Source organism: Idiotropiscis lumnitzeri, chromosome 2 (genome assembly GCF_059441095.1).
Source record: "Idiotropiscis lumnitzeri isolate Australia: NSW breed Sydney's pygmy pipehorse chromosome 2, RoL_Ilum_1.0, whole genome shotgun sequence".
NCBI classification, from domain to species: Eukaryota; Metazoa; Chordata; class Actinopteri; order Syngnathiformes; family Syngnathidae; genus Idiotropiscis; species Idiotropiscis lumnitzeri.
In genome coordinates, this window is record NC_142392.1 from 22634572 (window position 1) to 22656771 (window position 22200).

Here is a 22200-nt window from a genome sequence, read left to right on the forward strand (position 1 = left end):
ACAAACAACATAAGACTAGTTATGGACATACTAGATTACTCTGATATTTTGGACCTTAATGGCTTTATTTTATTTCTTGACTTTTATAAAGCCTTCGATACAGTTGAACATCAGTTCATAATTCATTCATTAATTAAATTTGGCTTTGGTAATTATTTTTGCTCAGCTATGAAAACTCTCTATGAAAACGGTAATAGCTCCATTAAACTATCAGGTGGCACGTCCCCTCGATTTAAAATCTCTAGAGGTATACGGCAGGGCTGTCCTGCCTCCCCATATCTGTTTTTAATCGTGGCACAAATGATGGCTTATCATATCCAAAGTAGTGCTGTTGAAGGCATTTCTCTCCTCGGCAAAGAATTAATACTGACACAACTAGCAGACGATTCAACACTTTTTTTGAAAAATGAAAACCAAATTCCTATTGCTATCAAAACCATCGGGGAATTCTCAAGGGCCTCCGGTTTATGCCTGAACATTAAAAAATGTGAACTTATTGCTATTAAAAACTGTGATAATTCTGAGCTGTATAACATTCCCATAAGAAATGAAGTGAGATATTTAGGTATCTTGATAACAAAAGATCAAAAAATGAGATGCGCTACAAATTTCTCTCCAATTATTAAAAGTACCCATAACAAATTAAACCAATGGCTTCTTCGTGATCTGTCGTTGAGAGGTAGGATTTTGCTTGCCAAGTCAGAAGGACTCTCTCGTCTTATATATGCGGCTATGGCACTACATGTTAATAAGGAGATCCTTAAAGACATTGACAGAATACTATATAACTTTATTTGGAAAAACAGACATCATTATCTAAAAAAGACTGTCGTTATGAATTCTTATGAAACTGGTGGCCTTAACTTTTTGGATTTTCTTACACTGAATAATACTTTTAAGATCAATTGGATCAAGCGAATGTATCAAAACCCCGACTCAATATGGAATCTTATTCCTCTCCATATGTTATCAAAGCTGGGTGGTATTGATTTATTTCTTGTCAGCAATTATAACATTGATAAAATCCCTGTTAAGTTGTCAGCTTTTCACCGCCAGGCATTTCTTTCTTGGTCACTTATCTACAAACACAATTTTTCACCCCATAAATATTTGATCTGGAATAACAAGGATATTCTTTATAAGCATAAGTCACTCTTTCTGGAGTACTGGTTCCAAAACAAAATCATCTGGGTTGATCAGCTGTTTAATAATGAAGGACTTCTGTTTACATATGAGGAATTTCTTAGGAAATATCGTATCCCTGTGACACCTGGTGATTTTGCCAAAGTCTTTGGAGCCATCCCCACTGGTGTTTGCATGCTTTTCAAAGGTCAGAAGCGTTTGGATTATTACAAAACCGATTATCTCTCCCCAACTACCATAACTGCGGGGAAGGTGTGTTTACTTAGCGGCTCCATTAATAACAATAGGCTCATAAGGAACATGCTCCAGAAAGACGTTACAACATTACCCTATGTTATTCCACACTGGAATATGTTTGTTAATGATATACCGTGGAAAAAAGTCTGGCTCCAATCAAGCAAATATCTAATCACAAACAAAATTAAAGAAATATCTTTTAAATTGATACATAAATTCTACCCATCCAAAATGTATATAAACAAACTATTTAAGATCGGTATTAACACGGACTGTAGTTTTTGTAACAAATGCCCTGAATCTGTTATTCACTTATTTTGGTATTGCCCTTATGTTCATTTGTTATGGCAGAAATTATGTGATTTTATACATAATAATATTGAAAGTGATATAAGAATTGCTTGGAAAAATGTGTTGTTTGGTTTCTTTGAGGATAACATGGACAAAAGAAATGTATTTTATTTGATAAATCTTTTGATTATAATGGTAAAATACCATATTCACTCCTGTAAATTTCGTGGAAAGAAACCATGCTTTATTGTTTTTTACAACGATTTTCAACAGTACATCCATTCCATCAAATATTTCTTTTAAACAAAAGGCTCATAAAACAATAGAGATCTGCAAAAACTTGAAGGTGTTTATATAGTCCTATTTTTTCTGCCCCAAGCAAGTTGTTCCCTAATATCTTTATTTATTCTTTATTTATTTATTTTATTTGTTTCTATTTCTCCGTTAATCTATCTGTATTTTTACTTAATAGTTATATTATTCTTTTCCACTATATTCATGATCGTTTTCTTGTCCAATTGTTCGATTTACTATAATGACTTTTACATTTGTCTAATTGTTGTATTTTCTGCAGTTTGCAATAAAGAAAAAAAAAAATTACGAATGCAGGGAGAGAGCCAAGATGGCTGCGACGTAAGAGAACGTATGTTGTTCAGATAGTCAAGGGGTTTTGTGATTAACACCAAGTTATGTAAGTACAAGTTGATTTTTTTCAGCTTTCACGCATCCAACCTTGTATTTTGAAGTGAGACACGTTTTCTTTGGATGGGAAAGGGAGTTAAAGGGAAGAAAAGCAATAACTTGTCGACAGTGGAGTCCTCAGTCATGCCCAGCGACGACACAACTGCCGCGGTAATAATGGAAGAAGTTGATGGAAATATGGAACTTTCAAGCTTTAAAATGCCCCAGAACGGTACTCCAAAAAAAACCGGCACCGAAAAGAGCAAAGCGAAGATGAAGGTGGTATACTCGCGGCAATTAAGGCTCTATCTGCTAAACACGATGAGACCTTTCAGAAAATTTCAACCATTGAGAAAACAACGGAGGCCACTTCACAAGAGGTTGCAAAACTAACTGCGACAGTCCAACAACTAACGTTAGATGTTAGACAACAAAAAGAAAAAGGAGTACAAATGGAGAAGGAAATTAAGAAACTCCAGGCTGAAAATAAACTCCTGAAAGCAAGTATTGCAGAGAGCCATCGCTACAGCCGTCGCTGGTCATTGAAGATTCACGGAATGAAGGGAGAAGACAACGAGAATATCAGGTCCAAAGTTATCACCATCCTGGAGGGAACTGCACCATCCACCCGAGGTTGCTTGAAGGAGGGGATTGACATCGTTCACCGCATTGGACAGAGACGTCCAGACGGCTCGACTCGCTCAACTATAGTCCTGTTTGCTTTGCGACGACATCGGGATGCTGTTTGGAAGGAGGCGAGAGGTTCCAAGTTTCTTCTTGACAACAAGCTGAGGATCACCGAAGCTTTGTCCCAAGAGGATAAAGCTTTGGCCTTTGGTTCAGAAAGCAAGAGAAAGAGGGGAAAAAGCTGTTTTCCGTGGTCCTTTCGTCTTCATAAATGGGAAGAAGATGGACTTTCCACAGGTAACTTAAAATAAATTGGTCTTTTTGACTAAAGTGGGCTAATCCGGAACAAAACTGTAGAATGTTTGAGACTGTGCAGACTTTCATGGGACCCCTTTTGGAGACAATTATTATTTAATGTGAACTTGATTTTAAATAATTTGTTATTTTAATTATTTGGTTGTTTTATAGTTTATAATTTATTTAATTTCTACACTAGTATATTTCGAATACAAGGTTGTTTTGAATTTTATAGAAAAGATTCGTTTTGATTACAAAAGGTTCCTTATATTTATGTGCGTGTGTGTGTGCGTGTGTGTTTGTGTCAGGACCGCTTCCCAGCCGAGGCTGGAAAGCGGTGGAAGGTGGATCCTTAATCGCAGACTCAGGAGGAATTGATTGACAGGATGTTTATTGGGAAGCCGTCAAGCAATACACAATAATCACTATGATGCAGTTATCTATAAATTTAGTAACCGCAAGGGTTCTATGAGTACAGCCGCCGGAGAGGCGAAACACAAAACGCTGGGAGACCGAGTCACTCCAGGAAAAAATAAGGGATCAACAGAAAACGCTTGCAACGCAAGAAACCGAAAAACAATGCTTACCACGAAAGGGTGAAGACAAAATCCAATTGAGACGATAAACTTAAAGCGAGCCGAAAAGTAGCTGGTGAAATTCAAAACATGAAAACGCAAACAACAGAACAAGAGCAAATCGCGAGCAGAACAATCTGTGAACAAGAGCATGAGCAATAGCATGAGCAACGTGGGACAATAATCCGACGCGGGTATGTAAGTAGGCCAATGATTAGTGTCTTAATGACATTCAGCTGTGGCGATCGGGAGCGCGTCTCGCTCGTGGCCGCTTCCCGGAGCGGAGCCGCCGGGCCACGCCCACTTGCTGGAGACACCGCAGACGGATCGTGACAGGTAATTTCAGTTCCTTCAATATACTGGACCAGCACTCAGCAATATAGGCGGGATCTTGAACCAGTTCCTTATGTGCCACCTCAATTAAAGTCTTCTTCACGTTCCCCTTATTGACAATAACTTTAACCTCGTGAGTGTCGAGGAAATCCATCCACTCCTCAGATCCAGCGATAGACAAAAAAAATCAATCATCGCTTGTTCAGCCACTTGTTTTTCTTCAGAGGGAATTGTGTCTAAAAATGCCGAAAGCAGGTCATTCTCCATCAGGTCAACGCGGAGACAATACAAAATAAAGGGCTTGGCTAATGCTATGGGAAAATATTGCACAATGTTGTATCCAAGGACCATAACTTTGGCAATGTTAACCCATTCGTCTTTCATGTCGTGTCGTGTCATTGGTATCTTCATTGTGCTTCCATGAGTGCATTTACTGAAGAATGTTTCCCAGTATTCACTTAAGGCATCACGTAACACACCACCATTATCTTCTCCCTTTTCCATTGCTCCATTGGGTTGGAACATCTCGATCTCCACCAGCAGCTCATCAGTAGTTACAGTGCCGTTTTGAAAGGCTGCATTTAATTCATGGAAAACATTTCCCCTGTGCAGTTTAAGTTTTCTTGCTTTAAGTGGATGAGATTCTTGCCCTGGGGATGGATTTTCAACCAACAGCTCCATGGGGATGGTGTCGTCGAGGGTGTCATCGACATCATAAGTGGCATAATCAGCAAATGAATGTCTGAAGACTATTTCTTCATCAGCAATAACATTTTCTAACAGTCCACCTACTGCTCCCACCATTTCACTGTCCAATGGAGGCACCTTGGCTGTTTCCTCCAATGCAGTAAAATGCACAGAAGCGGTGTCATGTGGCTCATCAAGCACTTTTGCAGGGGCATCAGCACCAACTCTTTTGCATGACAAATAAAGCCGTAATGTTTTCACCTTTCTCTTTTCATACTGCTCATTTAATGTTGTTTGTGGTGAAATGATCTCTTCAGTGAAGTCCCGTATTAGAAATTCAAAATCGCTTTCCCTCCCTAGTTTTGATTTTCCATTTGGAAAAAAGAGTGCTTTGCCTGTTTCCATTAATTCTGACATTGTTGCATTCTTCAGGGCCTTTAAATGTCTTGTGCCTCCTCCTCTTCTCTCTCTAACTTGCACAATTCGGTCCTGAGTCTCTTCAAATCGGCCCATTTGGTAGTTGCGGTGTTCTTTCATAGCATTAGTGTTGCCAGACATTTTTTTCACCCGCTCATCTGTGCGGCCATTGTCAAAACCCCGCCTTTGTTGAATTTTTGAAATCAAAGACTCAGTTGCTTTGGATATTGTTGTGTTGGTTCCTTCAAGCGCAGCTACTTCTCTTCTGCAGTATTGGCGTATTGCAATTCGGTCTCCAGCTTTGGGAACATATTCTGTGAGCTGCTGGTCTGTCATCGCATTGACAGCATAGCAATCAATCTGAGGAAAAATAGAACATTGGTAATGAAACAAGTTTTAAAAATACACAAAGTACATGACCAGCAATCATTTTAAAACATGGAAAGTAAGACGCATTTTGAACAGCAACGTAGAAAAATGATTGGCTGAACCTCCAATAGTGTACTCACTACGCTAAACATCATTCATAAATATGAATTAGAAATGGTGTAAAGGGGTAGGAACACAGTTTATACTTCTTCCTACTCCATTTCGAACTGTATATATATAAACGTAAAACAACTGGCGTGGTTTGCATATGGAGACAGGGACGAAATGAGAGCTGCACACATCTCATTGAAATTTCATTACATAAATAATCTGATTGTCGTGATTTCCTCAAAAGGTTCTGCAACAAAATGTGTTTTCTACCATAATTTTTGTCAAGGCCTGTTTCAAAATTTTTAACAATTCCAATGAACCACAATAAAAAAAATCAATGTCCGATTATGAATGGTTATTTTTCCTTTTTATTTTTATGTATTATGATTGTTATATATGTCGTTTCCCTCTTTCCATGAACAGACAACACTTTTGTCAATGTGTGTGTACTTCATTTACACTTGAATGCTTCTACTAGAATTACAACCTGCCCCAAAGAAATGCAAATCCATTTGGGTGGATTAAACTTGATTATTGAGATTGATATTAAGAATAGAAAAATTTGAATCATTACAATTTTCTTTTTATGATCAACCATGTCTCACAACATATAATATGCCCGAAGCAGTTTTCCTTAAACACCCACATTGGTTAAATGACATGTTATTGCCTGTTGTACATACCTTCTCCTCGATAAAGGTGGCAATGACTTTATCATCTAACTTTCGCTGGTCTTGGAGAAATTTTAGAAAATTCGAGTCCATCTTCTGAAACAGAGGAGTAAAATGGCACTACTGCTGCATTACACATCGTCTCAAGGCAATTAAAGAGACAAGATGCAAAGTAAAACTACAGTATTGTACTTTGAAAATATGATTCTGCACGTTTACAAAAATGTCATGTCACCCTGACAAAATGAATAGATAAGAATGCATGATTGTTTCCATCGTTTCACAGTTTCATTATACAGCCATATTTAGCAACCCAACATAGCCCAGAAGCGAGTTATTAAGCAATTTACGACAAGCACGGCAGTAAACACAACAAATTGTTGTCGTGAAATAAAAGTAACTTTAGACAATGTACTTACAGTGAATGTCAGAGACGTACTTGTCTCCTCTTGTGGTGATTCGTGAGTGTTTGTACACTTCTCCGACGAGGGCTCGACTAAAACCACTGATGCCTGCTGATACGCCAAAAAGACGACAATAAAATCAAACCGTGGCTAGGGTGACGGTTGTCATGATTGGGTGACTTGTGGCGAGCGAAATAATGCGCGAAAACTGTTTAAAACGTGACGCACGAATAGAAAACACGGAGGCTAAATGTAGCCGTTCGCTGCTAATACTGCTCTATCAAGCAACAGTCACGAACTAGAGCGATGTACACCTTACTTACATTTGACGGAATGGCATGGGCGTGAACATAAATCACGGAATTACAAGTCTTTAAGCGATGCAGAACACACTATACTCTCGTACTATCAATATAACATCTAATAGAATTTACCTTGAGAGATATACGACCGCGTGGGTACTGCTCTATCAAGCAACACCCACAAACGTTTGACGTCATGGCATGGGCGTGAACGCTAGCTCATTTTTAAAGTCAAATTTAAAAACACATACACGATTACACACTGGAGAAAACCTTTTTCATGCTCAGTTTGTGGAAAATGCTTCTCTCAAAAGACAAGTTTAATAGCACACACAAGAACACACAGTGGCGAAAAACCTTTTTCCTGCTCAGTTTGTGGCAAAAGCTTTTCTGGAAAGTCAAATTTAACAAGTCACATAAAAACACACTGGAGAAAAAAAACTTTTCCTGCTCAGTTTGTGGCAAAAGCTTTTCTGTAAAGTCAAATTTAACAAGTCACATAAAAATACACACTGGAGAAAAACATTTTTCATGCTCAGTTTGTGGCAAGAGTTTCTCTCAAGTCAAGTTTAACAGAACATATAAGACCGCACTGTGGAGAAAAAACCTTCGCCTGCTCAGTTTGTGCCAAAGGATTCTCTCTAAAATCAACTTTAACAAAACAGAAGAACACACAGTGGAGAAAAACCTTTTTCCTGCTTAGTTTGTGACAAGAGTTTCTCTCAAATGTCGCCTTTAACAAGCCATACAAGAACACACAGTGGAGACAAGCCATTCAGTTGCAGCGTTTGTGCTAAAAAATTCTCCACTAAACAGCATGCGAAGAGTCACAATTGTGCTGGTGAGAATAGCAGCGATCCTTGAAGCTTAAAAAAAAGAAAACAAAAAACTGAAGGAACTGACTCTTTGTGGTAAGATGTACATTTTGATTTTGAATAAAATATGATAAATTGAATTTTGCAAAGCTTTTTTATTGACATTAAGCCAATGTGATCCGTGCTAGAAGAACCAATGTGTCTGAGTGATGATAATTTGTTTTGGTGTTTACATCAAACATGTAAATAAAATCAATTGCCTTTGCCTAGAACAACATTTGTTAACGTTATGCTTTTCAGTTGTCTTTTTAATCGTATTTAATGGAAAAGGTGTGAGAAGAAACTGTGCTTATGAAATTGTTGCCTTCCACAATCATCAATAAAATCACTTGTTCCACTTGCTCAACTGGCCTTCATTACGCTGCGTGAAAAGGTGAAAAACTGAACTAGAAGTTGAACTATAAAAAGAACAAGAAAGAGAAACGCGAATGATCTCAGTTTCTCTCAAAGTTTTTGGAATGGCAGGAGTGTAGCCACACCGGTCCAGCAAAAAGGCCACGATTCAGACTGATATCCAGATTTTCCTTTTTTATTTCTCCTTTTCCTCTGACGGCGTTCGGAAATTCCGGAGCCCCTTAGGGGACATGGAAGAAAAAAAACTAACTTTGCATTCCCTCGCAAAATCTTTGCTTTCCCTTGCAAAGATAGTGAATGTTCGTTTATTTATTTTTTTAATACGTGTTTATGTACTTCCGGGTCAGTTTGGCTAGCCTAGCCTCTGATGCGCGGCTGTTCGAGAGACGACAGTACGTCAGATGCGGCAATAATCTTAGAGGGTGACTTGGAACGTTTCTTGCGGTCAAGAGATGTCCCTCACGGTGACATTCTGCACATGAAAAGCAACAAGGTACATACAATTCACTCTAACGCACATGTCAAACTCAAGGCCCGGGGGCCAGATCTGGCCCGCAACCTCATTTTATGTGGCCCGCAAAGGGCAAATCATCTGCATCAACTTCCTGTTTCTATCATATTTTCTTCACTTTTAACAACACTGAGATATGAGATATTGCCATTTATTTGTTAGCAGTCCTCCCCTTTTAAAATACATTGAAAAATTGTTGAACAATTACTTAGGAGCTTCTGATTTCAAAACTGGCTTTCCATTCAATTTATATGGGTTCACAGTCATACCGGCCCTCTGAGGGAAACCACAACTACGATGTGGCCCGTCCACAAAAATGAGTTTGACACCCCTGCTCTAACGAAATAACCTTAATAATAGCAATATGGGTCCCTACTGTTAATGTTTTTGCATAATACTAGCGTGCAAACTGTTTACCTTTTGAGTGGCTAGAAAAGTATTGCTTTTCTGTTTTCAATTTGTTGTTCATTTAAATCCTGTTATTGCATTCAAATTACTGTGAAGTGTAACGTTAAATATTTTTCTAAATGTTTTTTGTACAACGCAACTTTAGTTTCGTTTTGAAGCAGCGTAGTTCGTACCCGGAAATGACGTCATCAAATCGGATTTCGCGGAAGCAGGAAGTATAATAATAGATCACCAATAAGAGAGAAATGTGATGATAATGAAGTCCAATCGAGCACAATCTGCATACATCTTTTGCCTTTGGTAGCATCGTGGGTACGTTCAAGTTTGTGTTATTAACATTGACTATTACTCTAACTATCCTGAGATTGCCCAACTCACCAGCACCACTGCACAGTCCATTATTGTTCACATGAAAGGGTTCTTTGCAAGCCACGGAATTCCGCAGTGTGTTGTGAGTGACAACGGTCCGCAATTTGACTGTGGAGAATTTCAACAATTTGCAATGCAATATGGATTCAAGCACATCACTTCAAGCCCTTTATACCCACAGGGAAATGGCCAGGCTGAGAAGGGAGTGCAAATCATCAAGAGACTAAGGAAGGCCAAGGATGATGCATCTGATCCTTACCTTGCCCTATTGAGTTACAGAGCTGCACCTCTGGAGTGGGGAGCTTCTTCGCCTGCTGACCTACTCATGTGCCGTAAGCTTCGCACCACGCTTCCACAAATACCACAAGGACATGACAACAACATTTGGTTTGAAAAGAAGAGAATGCTCAAACTCAAACAGAAAATTGCATATTGCTACAAAACATCTGGAACCTCTTTCTGAGAAAGACACTGTAAGGATCGAGGGACCTCATTGGGACAGAAAAGTGACTGTCCTTATCGAAGCCGGACCGAGATCTTACATTGTGGAAACAAAGCATGGACAAAGAGTGAGGAGGAACAGGAGGAGTCTTCTGAAGGTTCCCGAGGACTGGAAGAAATCTTCTGATGCGGCTGAGGCTGCAAAGCAGGCGGATACATCGAAGGAGCACAGACCTCAACCACCAGCAATTTCTGGGATTACTGAACCTCTTCGAAGATCAACAAGAGTTAGACGACAACCGGACAGGCTGATTGAAAATGTTTAATGTTGTGTGATTGTTGCTAAAATTGTTGTAGAGCTGCTTGTTGTCATAAAAAATGGATAGATATTGATAAGAAGTGAAAATAATTGATAACAAAACAAAAATATAATAAGAATAAAATAATAATAATAATTATTAAAAAAAGGCATAGGCATTGTTTAACGTTTGAAAGGGAGATGTAATGACAGCAGTTATATCATTGGTCACTAGTTGGCAGTATTGCCAGACGTGTGTTTTGGTTACCAGACGAACAAGCGTGTACGCACATAGACGAGAATGCAAGTCAATAAATAAAGAGACACAAGCTTGCAGCATCACGTTACCTGCGTGACTTCTTAAGATAGAAGACGGAACATTACAGTAACCATTAAAAAAACGTATACTAACAATAAAATTATTTAAAAAAAAACGTATCGTAAACATACTAAAGCTGTTGCTTTATGTTATTTACAAAGAATTTTTGTTTAAAATCCCCCTGGCTCTTCTTTTTGTCTTTTCTCTATTATGTACGTATTAGTAGCTGACCTTCCCACAACTCCCTGGCAGAAGGTAGGCACTGATTTTTTTTCATATAAGAGAACATTATCAGTTTCCCAAGCGTGAAGAAGTCCTGAGTGACATGGCAGGTGCTAAGTACTTCAAATTAGATACATCGCATGGATTTTGGTATTAATAACTGTGTTTGGTTTGCTTTTGTGAATAAAGATTTTACAATAACGTATGAGTAAATATTTATCATCTCATCAATATTTGCACAACAGAGTACTGAGTTTCGAGATCCTCACAATTATAATTCTCAAAATTATATTTCTTAGCAATTTAGCTTAGTTAAGGGATATTTTATTGACAATCTAACATCACTATACAAAGACAGAAAAAATGGTGGTGGGGGCGCGAATCTTTTTTCTTCTTGGTAGGGGCGGGCGTGAAATAATTGAGAGGCATTGCTAGTATATGCAGACATTATATTCATACAATCTCGCAGCCCGAGTGAAACACAGCATTGTTGCAAGTTCGGGAGGAGAAACTTAAACGTCCCACTGCTCTTGCAGCAGCGGCTTCTCGGGGCAAAGGCGGAAGTGACGTTAGAGTTTACTCGCCAATGTGGCGTTATTTTAGTTATTTTGTTAATTTTTTTTATCAACCGAATTAAAATATTATATAAAATATATATTAAAATAGAACATACATGGGTAAAAACAAACACAGAGGCAAATAAATATATTTGAAAAATACGTGCTTAAAGCATGACGTCATAAGCAAGCGCGCAGCTTCCGAAGGACCTCGACCACATCCACCGACCCGTCCACACCGGAACAAAAACACCCACCGCTAAATTCTTCTGATTTAGTGTGGTACTGACTGTAATTTTCTCATAGGATGTCCAGTGCTACTCTAAAGGACTACGACATAATTCATTAAGTCTTTGTGTCCCGATAACCTCATCTTCGCGCGTTGATGCTTTTCGGCGTAGTTAGCTTAGCTTGTTAGCTTGCTAGCCGCTAACGAAAAGAGGCACATGACTCATCGCCAAGCAGAGATCAAGTGCGGATTTTTTGGAATTATCATTTGAAAATGTGTGCAAGAACGACACCCAAGTACAAAGAGGAACTATGTGGAATAAAAGAAGAGAACGAGCAACATCTTCAACTGCTGGACGAAGTTTGCAACCAGCCTCGTGTTGTGCCAATCAAAGCAGGTTTGTACACGTCTTACTCTCATTTGCTTTGTAAAGAACGACTTTCTATCGTTAAAAATATACATCACAACATTAAGTTTTTGGGGGAAATCGTTCAAGGTTATTGCCGTTTTATTTTTAAATATTGCCTTTTACTTGCCGGTTTGCTGAACAATTGTTTATGGCAAATGAAATCAGTGCAGAAAATAAATGCCAAAGAATAACCATTAGTGGGGCTTCAACTCCATGTTTTTTTCCCAGTTTAAAATTTGAACTGATTATTTAACATTTTACATATTCCAGTTTTTATATGTTGTTAAAGAAATTAAGTTTGTCATGTCATCATGTTTCAAAACTATGCTGACAAATGTAGTGTATGTTTATATCCACTGTTGAAGTTGAGCCACCGAGAAAATGAGAAACATGTAGTAAATGAATCTTAAAAGCCAAACTTACTCCAATGCGTGTTCGTTTTTTGTACTCAAGAAGAATAGGGTCAAATAAAGACTTAACAACAACTGAATAGAGTTCCAATATTTAGTTTCTTCAATTTCTGGCGTTCAGGAAATAGTACAAATACAGAGATCTGGGCGGCTTTTTCTTAATCTGACGAGAAACTGTACTCAGACGAGTACTATCGAAAAATGGCGCGCTGATATCAGCCCAGCCTCACATTTTATAGGTTTCCTATGTCAAGGGTCATGTAGGTTGAATCGGTCGTCCTTGCTCCCTCCCCCGGTCCACGTTCCACGTCCAAGGCTGATCTTCTCAGGCAGGCGGCAGTCTCTCCGTCTCTCCTGCTCACATTCCCCTGTAATCTCGTCAGTGTACAGATTGTGTGGTGTATGTTTTCCCAGATCAGATTATATTTTTGGGTCTTCTTGATAGCATCCCTGTGATGTCCTCCCCCAACTTGATATGTTTGTATCTTCTATGGCCTATGTGGAGAATGTGTTTTATTGTATTTGTCCATGAAGTGCGATCTGGTTTGTCATCAGTTTGACCTGAGCAGACTGAATCTGTTTGTTCTGAATGAGAGTGTGGGTCGTGAAAATACTATGTGTGCAATTTTGAGGTCTTACATTTAAACTTAGTCATATAAATTTAGCATATGAATGCATCAGTAAACACCATGACTAAAATCCCAGTCAATCTTATCGATGCACTGTACTTCTACTTTCATTTGAAAAATGCTTTTTGTTCAATCAATGTTTAACATATTCAGTAAATATGAACCTGCTCAATTAAATAATTGACCTTCTGTCCCGTAAGTGTTTAAAATAATGCCAGCAATCATAATACAATCCTTCAATATTCATGTCAGGTGTGGCCAATGCCGATAAGAAGGGAAGGCCGGAGAGAGGGGACACCTTTCCCTTTTTGCTTTTTGGGGAGACTTCTTTTGACATCAGCACGTGACAAAAATAACCAAAATGGCTGTGTCAGAGAATTTTTTTCCATCACTCATTCTGCCATGCTCGGCCACCTGTCCGGAGGGAAGCTGAGCCAGACCCACACATCAACAACAAAATATACCTCATTTTTGGCGTCACAAACAGGATTCTTGCTCCATTGAGGGCCTCAGGGTGCTGGGGCGCAGGCGTTCAACAGCCGGCCGGCTGAACTTTAGGTGAGATGCTTTTACTCACAACGGGTGTTGTGCGCCTGTGTCCAAGCGGTCGGGGCTTTTGGGGTCGTTAAAGAGAGCTTGTGCGTGTGGGTCTGCTGGCTGATTGGTCATGGAAAATGTCCCTGTGTTAGTTTCAATTATAGTTTTCACAAGAGGCCAATATCATGACTGATTAAGACATTAAAAGATGTCAAAGTAACCGCACTGTGAAAGAACATACGGAAATGTATAAAAAAATAAATAAATAAATGAAAAAAAATAATGATAGGAACTATGTAAATGGGGACTAGCGCGGGAGAAATGTGCAGAAGGTAAAGAAAAGAAAGGTCTAGTGGTTAAAGAGATGAGAAATAAGAAGTGTAAAACTATAGCTATAGACAACATAGTCGTGAATAAGCTCAGTTTGAGCGCAGACCCTGGCCAGGGTGTAAATTTTAGCAGGAAAATTATGAGCTGAAAATAGAAATAATGAAGAGAAGCACACTTCCACGTCTCGTATTGGGCACTTTGTGGCATGGAACACAGTAAGGATCGAGGCGTACCGTTGTGTGGAGGGCCCGACGGTTTCGCTGGTACGTAGCAAGAGATACGCTGTTCAGATACGTACCCTGTGATTACTCGTGTTCTGGTCGGATAATTCTGTCAGGGTCTTGCCAGCGAAACGCTGGGAAGAAGGTGGCAGGACTCTCCAAACGCGGACACAGGAAAATCAGTTTAACAAAGAGTGTTTATTGATTCACAATAGTGGAAGTCCAATCATCAATTAAGGCAAATATATCTATCTTAGCATTACATCCGTCGATAAATCAGGAGAAAACACAAAGCGCTGGCGGAGAAAAGCTCACACCAGGAAGGAGATAAACGACGGAACGAAAAGCGCTTGCACCGGCAAGGAAAAGGAAAAACGATCAACATAAATAGCTTGCCAAAAGGGCAAGAGGGAAAACCAATTGGAGAAAACGAGGAACAAAAAGAGACCGAGCAATAGCTGGCAAAACGTGGAACACAAAGAGATCGCAAGAGCAAAAATGCATGAACAAGAGAACAATCGATACCAGGGTCATGAACGTGAGCAGTGCAGGAAAATTATCCGACGCCGGGCAGTCAGTGTAGGTGGCTTAAATAGTGTGTGTAATTAGTCAGTGGATGGATGTCAGGTGCGGCGCCGGTGGGCTGGTCTCCCACTCGTGATGACGCGGGCGGAGTCGGTCGTTGGAGGAGACGCCCCTGCTCAGCTGAGAAACATAAACAAAAGTGCACATGGCAGGGAGGTGACGAAAACAACAACAAAACAGGCGTGACCGGCACGGGTCACGACAACCGGGGGAAGCAGTTAATCCAGCAGCCGACGCATGCAGCTCCCATTGCGTCTGCTCTTTCCATTTCCGCTGCTCCTGGGCCAGGTTCTGGTGACAGTGCCACAGCAGGTTTGTTGTCCGCACCTGCCGGTCAACAAGGTTACGTAACAGAAGTAGGGCTGGTTATAGACATTGGTTTTGAGTGGGGCGTGCTCTTGCTGTGGGTTGTGGGGTCACTGGGTGATGAGTGGTCCAAACCGAGCCACTTCCTGAAATGTGTCAGCCTGTGGTCCAGCGCCATGCCTGTCACAAAGAGCTCCACTAGCACGGGGCGCCACCGCTACCCCCTCCGACAACGCTTCTATGGCTTCCAAACGCACACTTGACGCCTCAACCCGATTGGGACCACATTCCACGATAGGGGTGCCCGCAGAGCCTCAGCATTCAAGGACCGGCAGTTCTTGGCTTTCCGGTGACGATTGATGGACAACAGTTTTTGATGGTGGAACAAGATATTCCACGCTTTGCAAGTTCCTTCTGCATATCCCAATGAGCAACAACACTGTCACGTTTGTGGGACTCTTGAGATTGGCCGAGTCACTGCCATGGACCGAACCCGCACCTGTGAAACACTGGAATTTGAGTGGGACTGAATTTCCAGAAGGGACTGAATTTGACTGTGCACTTCCGCCGGGGGAAGCATATGTTGTCCTCCGTTCCAGTCGACTGGTTAGCTCTGAGACCAGGGTCTCCATCCTCCCGCGGGTGGTACGTCCTTGTTCCTGCTCTGGTCTGCGTGGTGTAGCCGCCTCCACCCCTTCAAACCACCAATTGGTCCTTTGCATTGAACACTGAGTTCTGATGATTTGGTTAGTCAGGATGCATTCACCCAATTTCGAGGGTCAGAAGTGCATCTTGCATTTGGATTATGTATTTGTGATGTCTACCGGTGCTGCCTTGCATGTGTGCCTTGCCCCAGAGCAGAGGAAACGCTATGAATTGTCTATGTTCGCTGAGCCACAAATCACATTCACTATCGATGCGCATCATCATACTAAAGATTTCGGCCCATTGGTGAAGACTTTTGGCAGAGTTAATTTTAGATGTCGAATACTCCATGTCACTAGCAGGGTGTGGTGTTTCAGCACCCATTCCGAATTCTTCTGTTATGGAACATTTTCCGAGTTTCTCGACAGTATGGTAGACAGTGAATGGGTCACTCTGAAGCGAAAGCTCTGTTTGCGTCTCTGCCAGAGGGGGTTGTGGACCCGGGGGTCTGACTGATGTTGTGCTCTGCTCCACAGCTTGTCCAATTTGTTTTTGCTATATCTGAGCCTCCCCCATTTGACAGAGTTAATGCCGGTACAACCTGGCGGACTGCTCCTCGCAAGTGACATAGACAATCTTGGCTTGTCTCGTTTTTGACAAAAACTCTGACATATCTTGTTCAAGCAATTCCTTATGGAATGATTCAACCTGACTCGAAAAACTGTCCACACTGCGGCATAAAGATCAATGGCGGTTGATGAATTTTAGTGGATAAAGCACAAAGGATTACGTTTTTTTAAATAAATCAAGTACGTATTGGTCTTATTTATGAAACTTTTACTGGCTCGGTCAATGAACCTCGGGTGGTCCTGCACTGTTTTGTGCACGTGTGCGTAGTTTCACCCCATCCAAACATTTAAAATACATTTAATGCATCCATCCAGGGTTGCACGGATCTCATCAGTGAACAAGCGCATGCTGCAAGGAATGCATCTGCATCTTTGGCTTACTATGAGCTTAAAAAGGGATACCGTCACAACCCCCTTTTCTACCAACAAGCCCAGGAACATTTAGTTCCTGGTCATAAAGTTCCTGTGGCCCAGGTGGTTTGCATCACCCCCACAACTCATAGTTCCTGGTAATTTATCCAAATGACAATCATGATGTATCAGTGGAAGGTCTTGTATTACTTTGTTACTCATTACTGACACCCTCTGGCTGTTATACATCATTGCGGTTACAAAATAATTCAGTGAACTCATAATATTTTGGTGTATCTTAGTCGAATTTGAATATGTATTGGATAACTTTAATATATACAGTCATTATTCAAATATGTCAACACGAAAGTCAGAGTGAAAGTGTTTTTGCTTGATGCTTATGTGTAAGAACTTTTACTCTTCAAACGTAATCTTGTTTTAAAATTTATTTAGAAACAGAAATTTTATAAAAATAAAAAGGGTAATGTCAGAACGTACTAGCAGGATAAATGTCATTTTGGGTAAAAAAACAAACGTTACTCATGCAATAAATAGCGACTCTGATTCCAGGGCCCCTTTAATTCTTTTTGGTATTCAGATTATAATGGAAGCAAAAAGTACCCACGATGAAACTATCTATAAATGCAAAAAGAAATACTTGAAAACGTATTTCGCTTGAAGGATTCCTATTTTATCAATGACATTAGGTTGCGATGGCCCCCAGTGGCCCCCCATTAATAAGTTAGGGTCCCACAACAGGTGTTCTATCAGACGCACACAATAGCCTGTGTGTGCTAACTTCAGCTCGCTTCCAGAAACGTCTGGGACGATGTCAGGAATGAAATAGGGCATCAGCCGCAACGTGCTTCCTTTTTAAATGCTCGTTTATCACAGCTGTGCTGCTAAAGGGTGGTTTACATCGTAGGACGTAATTTATTGAAATGCCCCCATGGTTTGGTCCAAGTCGGGGTCGCACGCATTGTTCCGTGTGCGGCAGGCACCAGTCAAGGTAGTACGGTAGAAACAATATAAGACAAAGTCGACGCACAAGGTTTGACTTGACCAAACCAACTGTATGTTTGTCTTTTTGTGTCCGACAGACGTCAGTGAAAACGATGTCCATTCTGTGAAAGAGGAGCCAGACTGGACTCACATCAAAAAGGAGGAGGAAGAGGAGGAGATCAACAAGTCACCAGTTAATGTTCTCCCTATAAAGACTGAAGATGAAAACAAGGATGAGAATGAGGACAACAGAGGGCCGCAGCCTACAAGCAGCAGCTCAAGTCATCACGTGACAACAGAAGGTGATGAAGACCACTGGGGGCCATCACACGCACATAATGAGGACACATTATCAGACGCTCATGACGATGATGATACTAATGATGATTATGATGATGATGGGCAAGCCAAAGGTGAAAGGGCATGTCACACTGACTCATTCACTTCAAAGCTGTCTTTAAAAGGGCACAGAAAAACACACAGTGGTGAAAAACCTTTTTCCTGCTCGGTTTGTGGCAAAAGCTTCTCTCGGAAGTCTCATTTAGTAAGGCACACAGGAACGCACAGTGGAGAAAAACCTTTTTCCTGCTCAGTTTGTGGCAAGAGTTTCTCTCAAAAGTTTCAATTAAAAATCCACACAAGAAGACACAGTGTTGAAAAATCTTTTTCCTGCTCAGTTTGTGGAAAATGCTTCTCTCAAAATTCAAGTTTAACAAGTCACACAAGAACACACACTGGAGAAAAACCTTTTTCATGCTCAGTTTGTGGAAAAAGCTTCTCTCAAAAGTCGCATTTAACAAGCCACGCAAGAAAGCACAGTGGAGAAAAACCTTTTTCCTGCTCAGTTTGTGGCAAAAGCTTTAATGTAAAGTCATTTTTAACAAATCACACAAGAACACACACTGGAGAAAAACCTTTTTCATGCTCAGTTTGTGGAAAAAGCTTCTCTCAAAAGACACATTTAACAAGCCACGCAAGAACACACAGTGGAGAAAAACCTTTTTCCTGCTCAGTTTGTGGCAAGAGTTTCTCTCGAAGGTCTCAATTAATAATTCACTCAAGAACACACACTGGAGAAAACCCTTTTTCTTGCTCAGTTTGTGGCAAAAGCTTTTCTTTTAAGTGGAATTTAAAAACACATACTCGATTACACACTGGAGAAAACCCTTTTTCATGCTCAGTTTGTGGAAAATGCTTCTCTCGAAAGGCAAGTTTAACAGAACACACAAGAAATCACAGTGGAGAACACCCTTTTTCCTGCTCAGTTTGTGGCAAGAGTTGCTCTCGAAAGTCTGATTTAATAAATCACACAAGAACACACACTGGAGAAAAACCATTTTCCTGTTTGGTTTGTGGTAAAAGCTTTTCTCTAAAATCATATTTAACAAGTCACACAAGAACACACAGTGGTGAAAAACCTTTTTCCTGCTCAGTTTGTGGGAAATGCTTCTCTGAAAAGTCACATTTACGATACCACACAAGAACGCACAGTGGAGACAAGCCATTCAGTTGCAGCGTTTGTGCTAAAAAATTCTTTTCTAAAACGGGTGCTGAGAGACACAATTGTGCTGGCGAGAATTGCAGCAATCCTTGGAGCTTAAAAAATGGACAAAAAAAAAAACTGAAGGAACTGACTCTTTGTGGTAAGATGTAAATGTGATTTTGAAAAATGTAATTTTGCAAAGCTCTTTTATTGACATTAAGCCAATGGGATGAGTGCCAGAATAACCAATGTGTCTGAGTGATGATTTTTTTTTGTGTTTACATAAAACATGTAAATAAAATTAATTGCCTTTGCCTGGAATAACATTTTTTAACATTATGCTTTTCAGTTGTCTTTTTAATCGTACCTAATGGAAAAGGTGTGAGAAGAAACGGTGCTTATGAAATCGTTGCCTTCCACAATCATCAATAAAATCACTTATTCCACTTGCTCAACTGGCCTTCATTACGCTGTGTGAAAAGGTGAAAAACTGAACTAGAAGTTGAACGATAAAAAAAACCAGACCGAGAAACGCAAATCGTCTCAGTTTCTCTCAAAGGTTTTGGTATGTCAGGAGTTGGCAACTTGATGGCGACTGGAGTCAGCGCTGGTTTTCTCGCTGTGTTTGGCTGGCTCATATATGTATGGTCCATTGAACATAACTCAAACTCTTCAAATATCCCCTCACATACATTTAATATTTCGCTTTCTGAATAAATTTCTGACGAGCTAAAACCACTTTCTAGGTTGAGCTCTATCAAGCATTTGGGGTTTGTTGCTCAGCAGAATCTCACTTCGGAAAAACTTAAATCATTTGTCAAATATACCAAATATTTTTTTTCCATGCTATATTATATTTTTTATACATTGGATTATTTATATAATGAAATAGGGAAATATTAAAATTGGCACTCACTTACAGACCTAATTTAATTAATAAGAAATATAAAACATTTTATAAATATTGAACTCATTGAGAAGAGTCCTGATCTTGAAATAAATATTGAATTATAAAAAATACTAAAAAATTAATTCAATAACCCGACCATGGATGAGTGGCAGAAAATGGCTGGATGGATGGAATAATTTAAATTGCACACATATTCAAAAGAACAAATTTGTTAATAAATATTCAAGTGTGAAATAAAAAGGTTTAAATTGTTGAGAATTTTACATATTAAAATAATTGAATAAATATTGTATTATTACATATACAAGCTTAAATATAAATTGAAATAAATGAAAAAAAAGTCTTGTATTTTTAAATGGCCTAATATAGATATGGTAAGTAATTCTCTTTATGAAACTATGAAGGGACTGGAGCTCACAGAAGTGACCAGTCTTGGTTCTGAAGTTCCGATGTAACCAGATACTGCCCTGAGAGAAAATAGGCCTGAGCATTGTTTATGGTGGGGGCAATTCTCTCGCCAGGTCAGTGACCTTCCAGGGTATGGAAGTAATTTAAGGTGGTCACGAGTAGACTGGTCGTATCAACGGGGAGACGCGTCTGCTCTCCCTCTGGGGGACTTTTGGAGGGAAATCCCAAAGATTAGCGTGATGGGAATGCATATGTAACAAAGGAAAATTAGATATTCATGTCCTATTTGGGCATTCCCTGTAAGAAGGGAATGTCTGAGAGGGGGCTCGCACGTTTTTGGGGAGACTTCTTTTGACATCAGCATGTGACGAGAATAAAATCTTTCTTCTTTCTTTTGTTCTTTTCCATCACCAATCCAGCCTTGCTCGGCTGCCTCTCCGGAAGGCAGCAAGGACCCACACTTCAAAGACAAAATATACTACATCTTGAAAGAAAAATAATACTCAAATATTGAAATAAGTATAGAATTGAATGAATAAACAACAAAGAAATAAATACCACCTGGAAAATATCATTATTTTCAACATTTGTCAAAATTTTTCTTTCTTGCACATTCTTAATCGTATTTTTTATTTTTTTTTACTTTTACTTTTTAAATTACTTCAGTGCATTTCACACCTGTGCTTTCAGGGAATTCCTACTTTGTTCTACTAGAATAATTCCCCATCAAAATACCATCATTTATGACACCACGGCTGGACAAATAATATCCAGAAACACACTTACGCACCACTGAGTGAGTGTTGGACGATATAGCTTCTCTTGAAAGGTCCGACTTGAAAATGTCCTTTCAAGTGTATCTGAAATTAAGTCCACACTTTTCCCTCCTTCGGCCATTGTGGTTTAAAAAAAGCAAGAATATATTTTAGATTTCCGAACGGTCGCCAATTACGACTTTTGGGTGTGTGGATTCTGCATCGCGCCGCCCCCTCACAAGTGAGTATCCAATCACAAAACGCGTTCATCACCCTCAGCATAAGGCCAGTGAGAAGGCTCACTGTAACCAACTCGTGATCTGATTGGCTATCGCAACCATCTAACAAATATGAAAGCTCATTGACTTTGACAGAAGAGATGCTCGCACAATTGCATCTTAAGGCCTCGGAATGCATAATGCGCGCTCCCCGTATTGTGAAACCTGCCTGGCAACACGAGCTAGCAGAATTCTTATTGGATTCAAAACTCTCACCTAAAAATACAACGCTCAGCTATAATATGACATCAATGCGATGATTATGATCATTTTTTTTTTTGATTATGTTTGGCCAACAGAGAAGGCCTTGAAGGCCCACCACTGAGTTACTTAATAGCCTAAATTAAACGTTACTTTCATCAATAGAGTTAAAGTTATGCTTTATTGTAGGCGTTATGTAATTAATAGTGAAAGATTGTATTACGATTGCTGGCATTATTTTAAACACTTACGGGACAAAAGGTCAATTATTTAATTTAGCAGGTTCATATTTACTGAATATGTTCAACATTGATAAACAAAAAGCATTTTTCAAATGAAAGTAGAAGTACAGTGCATAGATAAGATTGACTGGGATTGTAGTC

General features: G+C 39.7%; 1 pseudogene; it reads right to left on the minus strand.

Annotated features, from left to right (window-relative positions):
* Window positions 1-3013: 3013 nt before the first annotated feature.
* Window positions 3014-7312, minus strand: LOC148342004 (uncharacterized; annotated as a pseudogene).
* Between the last annotated feature and the right edge of the window lie 14888 nt (window positions 7313-22200).